The 15,018-nt window shown below is 45.8% G+C and overlaps 1 protein-coding gene across 16 annotated transcripts in view; it reads right to left on the minus strand.

Moving 5' to 3' along the window:
- LOC103676028 (LIM domain containing preferred translocation partner in lipoma) overlaps positions 1-15,018 on the minus strand; it is a 644,793-nt gene that overhangs the window by 519,716 nt on the left and 110,059 nt on the right. The window lies entirely within an intron of this gene.

The following is a 15,018-nucleotide window of genomic DNA, read 5'->3' on the forward strand; positions in this document are numbered from 1 at the left end:
TTTAGTTCAAAACCACGGGTTCTGCCCTCACTACCTTGATGTTCAGCAATACAGCCCCTGGGTTTAAGGCGAAAAAAAATTCTCACTTTTAAAAAGAAGACGACGGAGAAAATAAAAGTCCGTACAGTCACTGGTCCACGCAAGGCCTCACTGCTCAACGTGAGCAAGTCTCCCCCCATCCTCAACCCTTGCTCTGGAAACAAAGGCCTGGATGACCGGGGTAGTGTCACTAGATCTATGACAAGCCCGAAGATTGCTAGAACTGGAAGGCCCAGCCCAGACCCGCTCAAACATAGCTGCAAGCTTTCTAGTAACTCCAACCGTGCATGGGGGGTGAGCTGCTCGGAGAAGTGAGTCACTTACTGGAATCTGTGCCGCCTGCATTACTCAGCTGATATTAATACACCCACTTGTTCATTAAAGTTTAATTGGAGTTCATGTGAATTGGTTTCACCGGATACTTCATCAAAGAGAAGTGTTTGTGTATGAACTGCTCCCATACAAAGCTAGAAAGCGCCACTTCCCTGCAGCGTCTGCGCACATCCACTGTCTGTTCTAACTCCGTGAACACAGTCCGAGAGGGGGGAACAGGGATCTTGAAGGAGGAGGGGGAAAAGCTGTCCAGACAAACACAAAACTAAAGGAAATGAAAAATGCTTGGTGAGGCCCAGCCGCGGTGCCCTAACTCATCAGCTACAGCCTGACCTCGACCAGGACTCAAATTCCTACCCCCAAACAGGATCTTATTCCTGCCCGGGGTTCATTATCAAAGCTACAGGGCTCCTTCTTTCCCTGGGCACCTGTCTTCCAGGCATACGTCTTTATTTTTAAAATGGGTGGATGAGGAAATTAACCATCATTCAACATAATCACACATTTCTCTTGTACTGACAAGCAAACCATGAACACAATCCCAAACGCCTATTTATACAATCAGGGCTGTCAGTACCCTGTTATTTCTTATCGGATATCTCACTCATCAACATTTCTGGAAGTATAAAATTTTAAAGCTCCTGAAAAGTTGGTGCATGGATTTGGGGGGAGCAGGGAACAGATTTCCAGTCTGGTAGCTCTGGGTGTTACCAAGTTTTCATTAGGCGTGGTCACCATTATTAAAGAAGCATGACTTCTGGGCCCCAAACAAATCAAGAGGAGTTAAAAACGCGGCCCTCACTATTTGAGTCACTGAAGTAACCCTCAGAGATTGTAGATTGAAAAGCAATCTACTTACTTTTTAACAGCTTTACTGAGATACAATTCACCCATTTAAAGTCTGTAATTCAATTTTTCGTATATGTATTCCCAGAGTTGTACAATGATTACCACAATGAAATGTAAGAACATTTGCATTGTCCCAAGAAAAAACTCATACCCATTGGAAGTCTCTCCGTACGCCCCACCCCACCCCTGCTGACAAAACACTCATCTACTTTCTGTCTCTATAAACCCTATGGATTTGCCTATTATGGACATTTCATATAACTGGGATCATATAATATGTGGTCTTCAGTAACTTGCTTCTTGTAATTACCGTAATGTTTTCAAGACTCAGTCATCTGATAGTTTATATATCAGGACGTTACTCCTTTTTATTGCTGAATAATATTCTGTTTTACAGACATACCACATTTTGCTTATGCATTCAGCAATCTACCTTCTAAAAATAAAACAGACCCCCACCTACGTCAGAAAAGCAAATTACTTAGCACTCCATTTGACAGGTGATCTCCTTATTCCCTCGATGCCCATTCATGATTATCCCTTCACACATGTAAAGAAAATGACCCCGTGGGAGGGACTTCTCAAACGTGGGAGGAGGTGACAGAGCCTTGTAGCATGAGCCATTCTGCATGGAAAGGCAGCAGGATGACCCACCTGTGCACTGTTTCACAATTTAGGAGGTGCTCTCACCGACACGATACAGCTAGATTGTGGCTCCCTACGGAAGGATCTGTGCTATCTGTATGTCTGGCTTCCCCGAGACTCCAAGCAGAGCTTGGAATGCACTCAAGGAGCAACACTCACGACTGTCTCTCTCGCAAGAAAACCCACCTTTTTCAGCTTCTTCAGATATGACCCCACTACTTAGTAATAAGCACCTACTATGTGCCAGGCACACTCATGGTGATTAATAAGATACGACACCTGCTTTCCAGGAGTTCAGAATCTAGCAGAAAAGACCAAACCAACACACAAAGGACAGATTCATGTCAGATTAAACAGAATGAAAGGTGTGAGAGAAACCCAGAGAAGAGAACCTTCAGCTCATTCTGTCTCACTTGTGCTGGTGATTTCATTGCGAACCTTGTGGAAGCTAATTATCATATGACAAAGAGAGATGGTAGATTTTCATGAATGTCAAGAATTCATAGCTATGTGTTTCCTGGAAATGTACAAACTGAGGTATAAATCAGAGTCAATTTCAGTACCCCCTCAGTTATATTACCAGATCATGCAGATTTAGGAAACCATCAGAGGTGGGAAGTAAAGAGAGCCATCGGTCCAAACCAAAAGTTTCTGCCTCCTTCTAAGCGGCCAAGACACTGTCAGGAAGCTGGCAACTCACTCAGAAGTTGCCATCTAAGAAACCATGTAGTGTGCAGGAAAGTAATAGGTTTCCAAAACACATGTAATCTAACCCATACTCTGATAGACGAGGCTAATAATACAGCCCTGGACTTCTTTGATGCCATGTGTCTGAGGGACTCAAAGACATTTGCCAAAGAAAACTCAGTCCTTCCCACCTCCCAAGTAAGGGTCGCACTGACTCTGAGTCTTTACAAAACGCAAGAGTGTCCCGCACTACTACTCTGTTCTCTATTCAGAGAACACACTTGAGCTTCCAGATAAAGGCACCTCGCAATCACAACTAAAAGTCCAACTCATGCTTCTGTTCTTTGGAGTGTAGTCATGTTTACCCCTTTTGGACCCAACTCATGGAACAGATTAGGTTTTCATGCAAACCAAAAACAACTGATCTACTTAATGAAAATTTCTTTGACTTAAAACTTCTACCAGCATGAAACCCTCCAGAATATACTGATCGCGTTTGCACATCAGTATAAGTATTCCTCTTTAAATTCCCACGGCAAGTTCTCACATCCTGTTTCCTAATTAACTCATGCAAAAGAAGACTTTTACCTTCACCTCTCCTGTTCATTAAAGCCAGTTTCAGGAAATACTTTGACATTTGATTTCTGAAAAACACAAGCTGGTTTACAAGAAATCCTAGAGATTCATTGCTATTTATGCTTGGGGAGAAACAAGTCATATCAAATCATAGTTAACTTTTTAACCAAAAGAAAAAAGAAAAAGGCAAATTTTTTTAGGTTTATTACGTCTCTATCTCACCTGGGTAGCGCTTGGTAAGAATGACCTCATTACACTCAAATCAGGGTGGGGAAGCAGAAAGCGCCCCAGGTTAGAGATGCGGGGTTTACATCCGTCATTACTTTAAGATAACTCCCTTCATCTCTCCAAACCTCGGCTGCATCATCTCTAAAAGGAAAACAGTAAGTTCTGCCTTGCCTACTTCATGGGGATGCCCTAAGATGCACATAAGAAAATGTGTTTTCAATGGCTTTGAGAACTGCAAAGCTCCACACGCAATGTAAGTATTATCATAACGTCCTTTTCTATAAAGACATTTTTAAATGACATGAACAAACACTTTTGCCTTTCTGTTTCTATTTTGAATAAGCCAAAGAAACACCCCCAGAATTAACCCTACCGATTCCTGGAAGCTTCACACACCCACACACACATACACACACACACACACACACACACACACACACAATTTGTAAGGAAAAGTGCTGCTTAGGCCAACAAGCCCAAGAAAGCACAAGATCCTGAAGAATCTTTTGCCTTAGAGATATCCTCAGCAGCATGACTTTAACATTAAGTGTCTTTCAGTATATTCTGAAGGTGGGGGAAATAATATATTAAGAGTGTATCACCTTCCAGGGGCACCTGGGTAGCTTAGTCAGTGAAGCTTCTGACTGGGGCTCACGTCATGCATGGTCTCAGGGTCCTGGGATCCAGCCTCATGTCTGGCTCCACACTCAGCAGGGAGCCTGTTTCTCCCTCTCTCTCTGCCCCTTCCCCCCCGCCCACCCCACCGCTTGTGCTCTCTCTCTGTCTCAAAAAAAAAATCTTAAAAAAAAAAAAAAGTGGTATACAAAACTGGTATACAAAACTCAAAAAATGATATACAAAACTCCCACTCACCTCCTTCTGGTGTAGGAGAAATGGTGTCAGGAAGAGCAGCCCCAATACGTCAATGCTTTCTACAGAGAAGGAAAACTGGGGACAGCTCTGAGGACAGGAGCCGGGCACAAGCAGACTGAGGGAGGCCAGAAGCTGCCTGAATGACACGAGGAAAAGAGCCCCTACCAGCCATCTTTCACCAGCAAAGTGACCCTCGGTACCCACACAGCAACTCTCCAGGAAGCAGCTAATCAAGGATGGGGACGCTCTCCACTCCCACACATACTCTGCCATCGGAAGTTTACCCTCCCAACTACCATCTGCAGATAAGCAAAGGTCAAGGGCGGAGAATCCAAGAACGTTTCCAAGGTCATTAGTGGCTTCCCAAAGTCATTAGTGGCCGCGCAAGTGCAGCTTCTATGTCCCAGCTACACTGGTTCCCGGTCCTTGAGTAAATAGGCCGGGTTCCGGAAACAGTCCCAAGCTGTTCACTCTGCCCCTGTCTCCTTCACCGTTGCAGTGGGATGGGATCGCAAGAGCTAACACTTACATAGAATTATGTATCTTTAATAATGCGAGTTAACACTTACATAGAATTATGTATCTTTAATAATGCGAGTTAACACTTACATAGGGCTTGTTATGCCATGCACGGGTCTACACGCATTATGTTCACTCTTCAACTTATGTTTTAACTGATTTAAGCCTGACGAGGACCCTGTGAGGTAAGTCCCTATGACAGATGAGGAAATTGGAGGGCAAAGAGAGGAAGCTGTTGGCTCTGGTCATACAATATGATGCGGTGGAACGACAGACTTAAGCCTAGGCGATCCGGTCTGGGTGGCTGGGCCTGTCCAGTCCATCACACTGCCTGTTTGTGGGCACTCCCGACTCCGGCTGAGCACCCAGTGTGAACCCGGTGCCTTCAGAGGCTCTCCCATACATTTTCTAATTTATTCTCACAATGACATCCGAGAGAGATTTTATCATCCCTAACTCAAAGGAAGACGCTGAGACTCCAAGAGGTCATTCAATTGACGTTTCTACAACCACTAAGCAGCACACAAGGATTCGAACCCCTATCCGATTTCAAGTTTAGTGCTCGTTATGAATATCTAGGGTCTGCACCAGCCCCGACATCAAGAAACTCCACAGCCTTCTACTCATCACTAGCATGGCCCACCTGTATACATTCATTTCTTGCAAGCAGTGCAGTCAAAAGAACCTGGATTGAGGAGACAGGAGAACAGAGAGGTTCCACCACATGCTAGCTGTGTGACTTAAATAAATTACCTAGCCTCTCTGAGCCTCAGTTTCCTCATCTAACCAATGAAAACAATGCTAATAGTGCCTGCCATCTCCTCATAAAATTGTTATAAAAATTAAATGAGATGATGCACTTTAAACACCAGAACAATGACAAGTACATAGTAAGTGCTCAACAAAAATTAATCCAATGAATAATTGAAGGAAACATGAAGATTAAATGGGACAAGCTGAGAAAAATTCCTACTACAGTTTCTGTCATATAATAGCTGCTCGACAACAAAAACACTAATTTTTATTTATTATTAATATCCTAATAGCCTAAATATGTCCTGAGTCTCACTGGGCTATAGCCACACAGCACCTTACACACACAGGATGCTCAGAGTCACTGATTATGGCTCTTTCTCTGAACTAGGAAGCAAAGAAAATCCAAGACGCTAAGACAGCTTCTCTGAAAGTTTGGGAGCTTCAGGTATCCACTTTCACCCCAAATTGTATCTTCAGTTTAAAAATTATTACCCGTAGGTGAAGTCTAAGACACACTGAGAAGCCACAGTGTAACATTCTTATTTATTTCTGATATTTACTTATTTCTTGATTTCCACAAGAAATAAAGAAAAATGATTTCCCAATCTCCACCCTTTTCAATCTTACCTCTGTCCTCTCTACAAAGACTGCCACGTTACTTATAAAATCATTTGTTTTGTACCAGGGCCTTCACAGATGGTAATCACAAGTGCTTTCCTGAGTCAGTCACTAGTGAGAGAAAGAGAGAACGGGAGAGACAAGGATTGTAAATGCAAGAAATGGAAGACATTTGTTATCAAGAGGAAACTCACATGGAAGAATTGCTCTAACCAAGACATTGAAGGAAAAACAGCTGCAAGCATGCATCATTAAATCTGGGGGGAAATTTGCCTGTGCGTGTGTACAGGTGTGTGTGTGAACAGGTGTGTACATGTATATGTATGTGCAGGTGTGTGCACATACAGACGTGCGTGTGTGTACAGATGTGTGTGTACAGGTGTGTGTGTGAACAGGTGTGTACATGTATATGTATGTGCAGGTGTGTGCACATACAGACATGTGTGTGTACAGGTGTGTACATGTATATGTATGTGCAGGTGTGTGCACATACAGACATGCGTGTGTGTGTACAGATGTGTGTGTACAGGTGTGAACAGGTGTGTACATGTATATGTATGTGCAGGTGTGTGCACATACAGACGTGCGTGTGTGTGTGTACAGATGTGTGTGTGTACAGGTGTGTGTGAACAGGTGTGTACATGTATATGTATGTGCAGGTGTGTGCACATACAGACATGTATGTGTGTACAGGTGTGTACATGTATACGTATGTGCAGGTGTGTGCACGTACAATGCATGTGTGCGTGTATAGATGTGTGTGTGTACAGGTGTGCACATGCACACACGTATATCCATGGAAAAGAGCTGGGATGAAACCACTCCGCACAGAGCAGAAGAAAGAGCACCCACACCACGATGTTTGGGCAACAGCGTGGACGGCTGCAATGCTGAGCCGGGCCTGGGGGCTGAAAGACTGGGCCTCACAGCCGGGCTCTGCCATTCAACCGCCTCGTCTGGAACACAGCATTTCAGCTCTTCCATTCTCAGAAGGGAGCGCTCCCAGGACGGGTGTGAGATGTGAGCAGCAGAAGAGCCCCGAGAGCGATTCAGAAACCTACGCAAACACAAATGGGCATTACTACCCGTTTATTCCAATGCCAAGGAGAGTGACTTTTGAGCCCATGAGCCTCACAAGTGGATTCTATTCCCATCACAGGCTGCTTTCAGCAAAGGAAGAAGGGATGTGGACAATGTTCCAAAGAGGCAATGCTTTTTAATTCTGTATTATTTCCAAAACAAAACAGCAAAATCTTTCTCCCCCCGCTTTTGTTTTTCCAAATAAAAATAAATTATAACCCTAACTTGATAATAAATGCAGGCTGGAGCTGTCCTTAAGTAAAAGCTTTTGATAACAAATTGCCTGCACTAACTGCTATTTTATTGCTGAATTTTTTATTGTTGCTTAAGCACAGCAATTATGCTAATAAGCCTGGGAGGATGGTACATGGAGTATTGAATCTGACAGATAAAATACTCAATAAAATGCTAATCTCACCTGAAAATTGGAATCAGACAGCCTTATTAGTATTTATGGATATGGCATCTTAAACATGTTTTTTTTAAAGATGAATATATATGAAATCAATGTTGTCTCCTAATACAGCCTGCCATGCCTAGGCCTTTATGTGCTTTAAATTCAAGGTGACGATTCTTCATTGCCTCCGCTTTGCTTCCTGACAGAGAAACGAGAACTTATTGGTCATCTCAGCCACAAAAAGAACCAGGCAATAAAATCTTTTTCTTCCTTCATCCACCTCCTTTCCTCTCTGCTCACCCCACCTAATCCCCCCAAAAAGGGAAGGTAAGAACTGTGTCGGCGAGAGAAGAGAAGGCAGATTTGACAGCAACAAGAACCATTTGTCAAACCATCTGGCTCCTCTCCACACCTGACAGGAGGGAAGAATGATGCCTCAGAAACAGCAGGGAATGGAGGGTCCAGAGAACCAGCTTCTCATCTTCATTTTTGCCATTTCCTCAATGAGTGGCCTTGCCGGGCCCGTTTCTTAAACAGGGACCTTCCGGAGCCGAACGATCAAGTCTCTATACTTTTTTGTACGTAAAGAAGGGGAGGCCAAAGCCCCTGTGTCTAGGAAGAACTGAGTATCATAAGCCAAGGCAGAGATAAGGCAGTAGGAACCTGAAACCCTCGATCATATCCTTTGATTTACATTGTCCCTCTTACTTTGCATCCCCAACATATATTGGAAATGGTCCAGGTTTACATTCAGAGCCCGCACGTGCCACATATAAAAAGACTGGACTGTTGACCAGCTGTCCTCAGGAATTTAACTGGTTTTCTTTTTTTACACTGGGCGGGAGCAGAGAAGAGAAGTCAGACGCCTGTCTTACGTGGCAGACAGTAGTGACATCGAAATACTGCAATATTATTTACCAAAAAAAAGTCCTCCGTCCTTTGATTTCCCTATGAACACTCTGAATCAGTAAGAGAGAAAATCCTATTCTATGGGCAAGGCAATTGAGGATCAGAAAGAGCTTTCTCATCCATGTAGAGTACACGGGCTCTGGGGTCAGGACAAGCAGTTATGCCTTCTGACTAATTCCAGCACACCACACGTCCTCTGGGTCACGGGCCTGTTGACTCACCCAAAACCCAAATACCCAAGTAACTAGTCACTGCTGGACAAGCAGGGAGGTGAATGGGAACCTGAACACATTCAGCGGTAGCCGCTGAGACTTTGCCCACCCCATCACGGCTTCAAAGAGTTGAAGCCTTTCCAGAAGCTTCTGTCTCCCTCTGAGTAGGTCTGAGGAAAGGACAAGCCAGGCTCACACTGCAGACTGGAATCTGGCATGCTGTGAAAAACTGGGCAAAGGTCCCAGGCCTTGAAAAGTCACTTCCCACTATCTAAGGCCCCATTTCAGCCTCTGTACCAGTTTATCTTTTCAAGACAAAGGAGGTCCCTTGGCCACGGCCCCAGAGGAAGAGAGAACAGAGAGAAAATGGGCTCCTAAGATACAAAAAGTTCAATGACACAAAGGGTCTTCATATACCTTTCTTCAGTGAATCCTCGTAATGCAAATGAAGCTAAGCTGTTTCCTCCTTTTGCAGATGAACGAATGAAGGCCCAGGTGTTCAGAAATTCTCCCAAGAGAACACAGGAGCTAGGAGATGCTCCAGCCATAGCTGGGGCTCGGGGGATGGCTGGTAGGGTGGCTAGCCCAGGCAGGGGTGCACCAAGCAGTTGGCAGATTCTACAGTCATTAACCACCATGTTCCAAGGCCCCCTCCCCCACCCCCACTAAAAGAAAAGGCTGGCATCCCCTACCATTAGAGCTACGCACCACCATACTGACCAGTTCCCCACCTCCCACTACTGTGTCACACGCACAGAAAGGGGACCCAAGGCCAGATGTCCCTTTATCTTTATTGTACCATGACCGACACCGCAATTTGCAAAGCACCGTCGCAACTAATTTATCAAGTAGAAATCATTAACCCCCGATTTACAGGAGGAAAAAGCCAAGATGCTAAGAAGTATTCCCACTTGCCCTGTTCTCACAGGTCTCTAAAAGCAGGGCCAACCCTCAGACCCAGGCCCCTAACCCCAAAAGCCCTCTTCTTTCCACTGGCATTCCGATGCCCCTGATTCGTTGGGGCCACCATTTCTTTAGTAAACAACCAGAGCAGAAGGTCCTCTCTGAACGGGGACATCTCCCAACAGAGTAACGATTCGAGTCATACTTCGAGGAATAACTTCTGGGAAAGCAGAGGAGGTGATGCTATCAAACACTGAAACTTAAAACTCCCACTCACGACCTGCCTGGGGGGGAAGCAGGAAATGGGGCCAAGGTTCTTTCCCTACAGGCTCCCCCTGCCCATTTCAGTCTCTCTCAGTCATTACTGAAGTCAGCACTTTAAGCAAATGAATGATGTTTCCTAGCTGTATGGCCTTGGGTAAGTCCCCCACCTCTTTGGTCCTGTCACTGATACTCATTTGTGCACACACATGCACTCACACTTGGGCACACACATGTGTGAACACACACACACACACATGTGCGAACACACACACACACACACAGGAGACCATCCCCTTGTGTACCTGGAGGATGGTGACTGCAGAAAGTCCCTATCTTTCTTACCCTGCAAAGCACCGCAGCTACACCCCAGTAGGTCATGGGTTCAGGTAGTGCCCTCCAGCCTCGGCACGCAGTGCTCCGAGCAGAATCCCCCACCTCTGCTTCAGGCCTCCGAGTGCCCATCCCCCTCCTTCCACTCCGCCCCTCCCGCCAGACCCACTTCTCCATCCTCACCTGCCACCTGCCACCTGCCACTGGCCTGGATTAGGCCTGGCCTCCTCTACCCTGGACAAGGACCCACTCTTCTCTCCATCACCAATCTCAACCTTCCCGTCCCCTCCCATCCCAGAGCCGTCTTCCTCTGCGTCAAATACTGCCAACTCTTCAACAGCTCTGCACAGGGAGGCTCTTAAAACACCACCCACCACAGAGGCCGTACTTCTGCACACAAGCGACGGTCTGTATCCTTCTAAAACCAGCATCTCCATAACGAGGTCTAGTCTGCGGGTCAGTTTCGAGACAGAAAGGAAGGAAATAGGGTCACAGAGGGGCACTGCAGTCACCACCTCTGAGGCTTGTCCATCCCGGGCACATGATCATTCCAGAGAAGCTGGGGGCAGTGGTGAGCATCAGTCCCTGGGCCAGATGCTGGGACACACCCCGCGGTAGACCTATTTTACAAACATTCTCTGATCTCTGTGACTTAGCAAACGAGGTATATTTAACCCCAAATAAAGCCCATTTAAACTGGGACTCAAACAGGCTTGGTAACTCAGTGTCACTGAAGTTCTGTCAATCATCCTAATAGCAATGGCCGTTGCGAGCCCGGGCTCATAACCACGTCTATACAACTTCACTGAGATATTCTATTGTTGAAATGTGTCAGGTGTTCTGCCAGATGCTTCCCCTAAATAATCTCAGTTCATTTCTCTAAGAACCCTTCCCAAAAACTATTAATGTCCCAATTTACAGATGTGGAAACACACGGCATGTCTCTGGCAGATCAGGACCTGAACCAGCGGTCCTCGGTGTGCTTGTTTTCCCTCTCCTCTGCATCGTGCACCTTCTTCCGCCTAAATTCCTACCCACAGGGCGGTAAACGTAGAGTTTTTCTGTGGATGAGTCACTGGAAGCAACATTCAGCAGTTCCTGCAGAGTCTGAACTACGAGTCAGGGAAAGATGCTTTACAAACAGCAACTGAGTTAAGATCCCACAGTGAGGGTGGGAAGTGGATTTAACTGAGTTAAGATCCCACAGTGAGGGTGGGAAGTGGATTTGTCCAGCACACCACGTGAGCACAGCCTGTCCCTGGACTGTTCCCGAAGGTCCGCATCACAAAACGAGGCTGGATTTTCCCTCCGTTTCATAAAGGCCACACTTGGGCATGTCCACCTTCCTGGGACAGGGACACCAGCAAAGTCTTCTTCGAGAAAGTTCATAATCGAAGTCAGGAATTCAGAGGTCCTCACATAAACCACTCCCTCCTCTTCAAAAGGTGAGCTTTTCTGATAGAAGAAAGGTTGATATTCTAGAACTTGAAGGCAAGGAGAAGAGATTCTGACTTAATCTCTCTGGGAATGTCACTAGAATCTTCACCAGGCCCCACCTTTCCTCTGCCTCTAGAAACGCAGGATGAAGAAGGAGCCCGGCGAGGGGGGGGTGGGGGAGCTGAAGAGTTGCTCATAAAAGCGACATGCTGCAAAACTAGTTCCCAGGGGCCCTTCTAGTTCCTGGGGTTAACTGTAGTTAACTTCCCAACCCGTCAGACCTCCTTAGTACTTCAACTGAACACATATCTACGGAGTGCCTAAAATTGCCAGCCACTGAGCTGGGCTCCAAAGGCTGAGATGCTTGCCCTCTGGAAATCAAAGCTTAGAAGCAGATGCCACTCAATAACATCCAAGGTGGTCTATGAAAATGTTTCTGAAAGTACGAACCAGGGGATAGGGAATATAGGAGTGGGGAGACGGATTCCAAGTGGGAAAGCTGATGTTTCTGAGGAGGTGGGATTTGAGCTAGGAATGGAGGGAGGCGCCCAGCAGAGCTAGCCATGCAAGATGGCGCTCCCTGTGGGAGGAAGGGCAGGAGCCTGAGGTGAATAGGGAGGAGTCAGGCAGCAGGCAGAAAGGTAGCCGGAAGCCAGACGGGGTGGGGCCCTGGGCAGGGATGTCACTTATGTTAAGGGCATGGGGAGGCCAGAACAACACAGGGCAAGCCTCATGACAGAGCCTCTGAGCTCACTGCACTCAGGGCAGCCCACCAAAACAAAACCTGCTCTTCCATAAGCCCAAGGAACGTGCGGATGTATGCAAGCCAACCTCCTCTCACCCTGCATACGGGACAGAAAACTACATAAGACATGTACTGCTCCTGCCCCAACACGGCCTCTTAAGGCTGGACCCCAGAATCACAACCGCCGGTGTAAAAGACAAGGAAACAAGCCCAAGAAAGCATATTGGTGGAGACCTGACAATTCAGAGCCGGCACTCGCTAGCTGGAGCCTGACTCTCCAAAAGGCCTGTCACATTATGTAAATGCCTAGTCATTAAGACCCAATTTTTTTTTAATGATTTTTTATTATATTATGTTAGTCACCATACAGTACATCCCCGGTTTCCGATGTAAGGCTCGATGATTCATTAGTTGCGTATAACACCCAGTGCACCATGCAATACGTGCCCTCCTTACTACCCATCACCAGCCTATCCCATTCCCCCACCCCCTCCCCTCTGAGGCCCTCAGTTTGTTTCTCATAGTCCATAGTCTCTCATGTTTCATTAAGAAGTTGTGGTCCATATATACAATGGAATATTACTCGGCTATCAGAAAAAAACGAATTCTCAACATTTGCTGCAACGTGGACGGCACTGGAGGAGATTATGCTAAGTGAAATAAGTCAAGCAGAGAAAGACAACTATCATATGATTTCTCTCATCTATGGAACATAAGAACTAGGATGATCGGTAGGGGAAGAAAGGGGGAATGAAACACTAAGACCCAATTTAAGCTAAAGACAAGAAAGGCAGGCAGGACAGGAAGGTAGATAGCAAGGGAGGGAGGGAAGGAAAAGAGGGGGAACAGATGAGAAGGGAAGGGAACAAATGGGAAAGGAAGGGAAGGGTAGATACGAGGACGGAATGTACGAAGGGAGAAAGAAAAAGTCTCCCAAGGGCCACAGTGAGAAGGAAAAATGGTACAGGTACCACTCTGCCTATGGATAGAAGGATGATTAAATGTAAATCAAATGTGGGATGGCAGCTCCAAGTGACTGTTTTTCTTTTGAAAGTCCGGGTATTTTAAGAAAGAACAAAGAATGTAAACTTTGTAAAAATAATTTTTGAGTTTTTTTTAACCAGAAAACAAATATGTATTTACAGAAATAGAAACCCATGGGGGGAAACTAGACACACAGCAATTTTAGTGATGGTTATTTCTTGGGAGAAAAAAAGGATGGGGAAGTGAGATGGGGGTTGGTAAGTTGCAAAAAAACGGTCTCAAACTCTCCCCGTCTCTGCATCCTCACCCTTGCAATATAATTTTGAAGGCTGTCCTATCAAAAAAACGGACTCTTTCCCTACCCATGTTACTAATATATGTGCATTCATCCATGGGTCCACAAATTCATCCACTGCCTATTTCATAATCCAGCTTATAGGTCTCCATCTTTTTTTTTAATTTTTTTGGATGTAAAGTTCGATGATTCATTAGTTGCGTATAACACCCAGCGCACCATGCAATACGTGCCCTGCCTTACTACCCATCACCAGTCTATGCCATTCCCCCACCCCCTCCCCTCTGAAGCCCTCAGTTTGTTTCTCAGAGTCCACAGTCTCTCATGCTTCATTCCCCCTTCTGATTACCCCCCTTTCTTTATCCCTTTCTTCCCCTACCGATCTTCCTAGTTCTTATGTTCCATAGATGAGAGAAACCATATGATAATTGTCTTTCTCTCTTATCCATACTAAATTCAAATGTATTCTTACTATGAGTAATGGTACAACATTTATTGAATGCTTAATATATGCAAGGTGTTGTAAGCACTTCCCATGCATTATCTCCGTCAGCCTTCACAGCGTCCCTCCTCAGTCCTATCGTCAGCCCCATTTCAGAGAAGAGGAAGCTGAGTCACAGAAATTCAGCAATTTGCATAAGGCCAAGTGGCTACTAAACAGAGGACCCTGTTTAAACCCAGACAATCTGACTCCAGAGCCTGCACTGTCCACGCCGCATCTGGGATGTCGCTCTAATCCACCAGCGGGTTAACCCCCACACAAAGGGAAATAGCTAAGCGACCCCATTCTGGCTCCTCGTGAACACAGCTTCCTTTCAAAGACTCACAAATCACCTGTCTAATAAGCCAGTCTAAAATGATACCAGGAATCACAATAGAGTCAGCAGATTATAGACTCCGGATACCTGTTTTTTTGATAACTGATATCTATTTCCTCATCTCTCACTTCTGGCATTTCTGCTGATTTCCAGGTTTCCTCAGAATTCCTGGCAGCAGTTCCACGGTTACCATCAGAAGAATATCCTGAGATGTCGTGTATGTGGCCCACGATGTTTGCGACCAGAGAGCTGAGCACACTGCGCACACACGACCTCCTCCACTGTCATGGACATCAGTCCCTTCTGAATGATGTTGATTCCACCCTCCCTAGTTTAAAGATCACCCCCCCTTTCCTTGACAGAGAGGACAATCAGGCACGTAGCTCTGTTCTCTCTGTCATCTGGGCCATGACATCACCCTCCCCAGGTTACAGAATGCTGGGCATCCCCCCAAAAAAGCTCCCCCTCCCGAAGCCCATTCTAATCCCATCCCTGCCCAGGAGGTAACTAGAAAGGAAAGG

Source organism: Ursus maritimus, unplaced genomic scaffold, assembly GCF_017311325.1.
Source record: "Ursus maritimus isolate PB19 unplaced genomic scaffold, ASM1731132v1 scaffold_4, whole genome shotgun sequence".
In the NCBI taxonomy this organism is placed as follows: domain Eukaryota; kingdom Metazoa; phylum Chordata; class Mammalia; order Carnivora; family Ursidae; genus Ursus; species Ursus maritimus.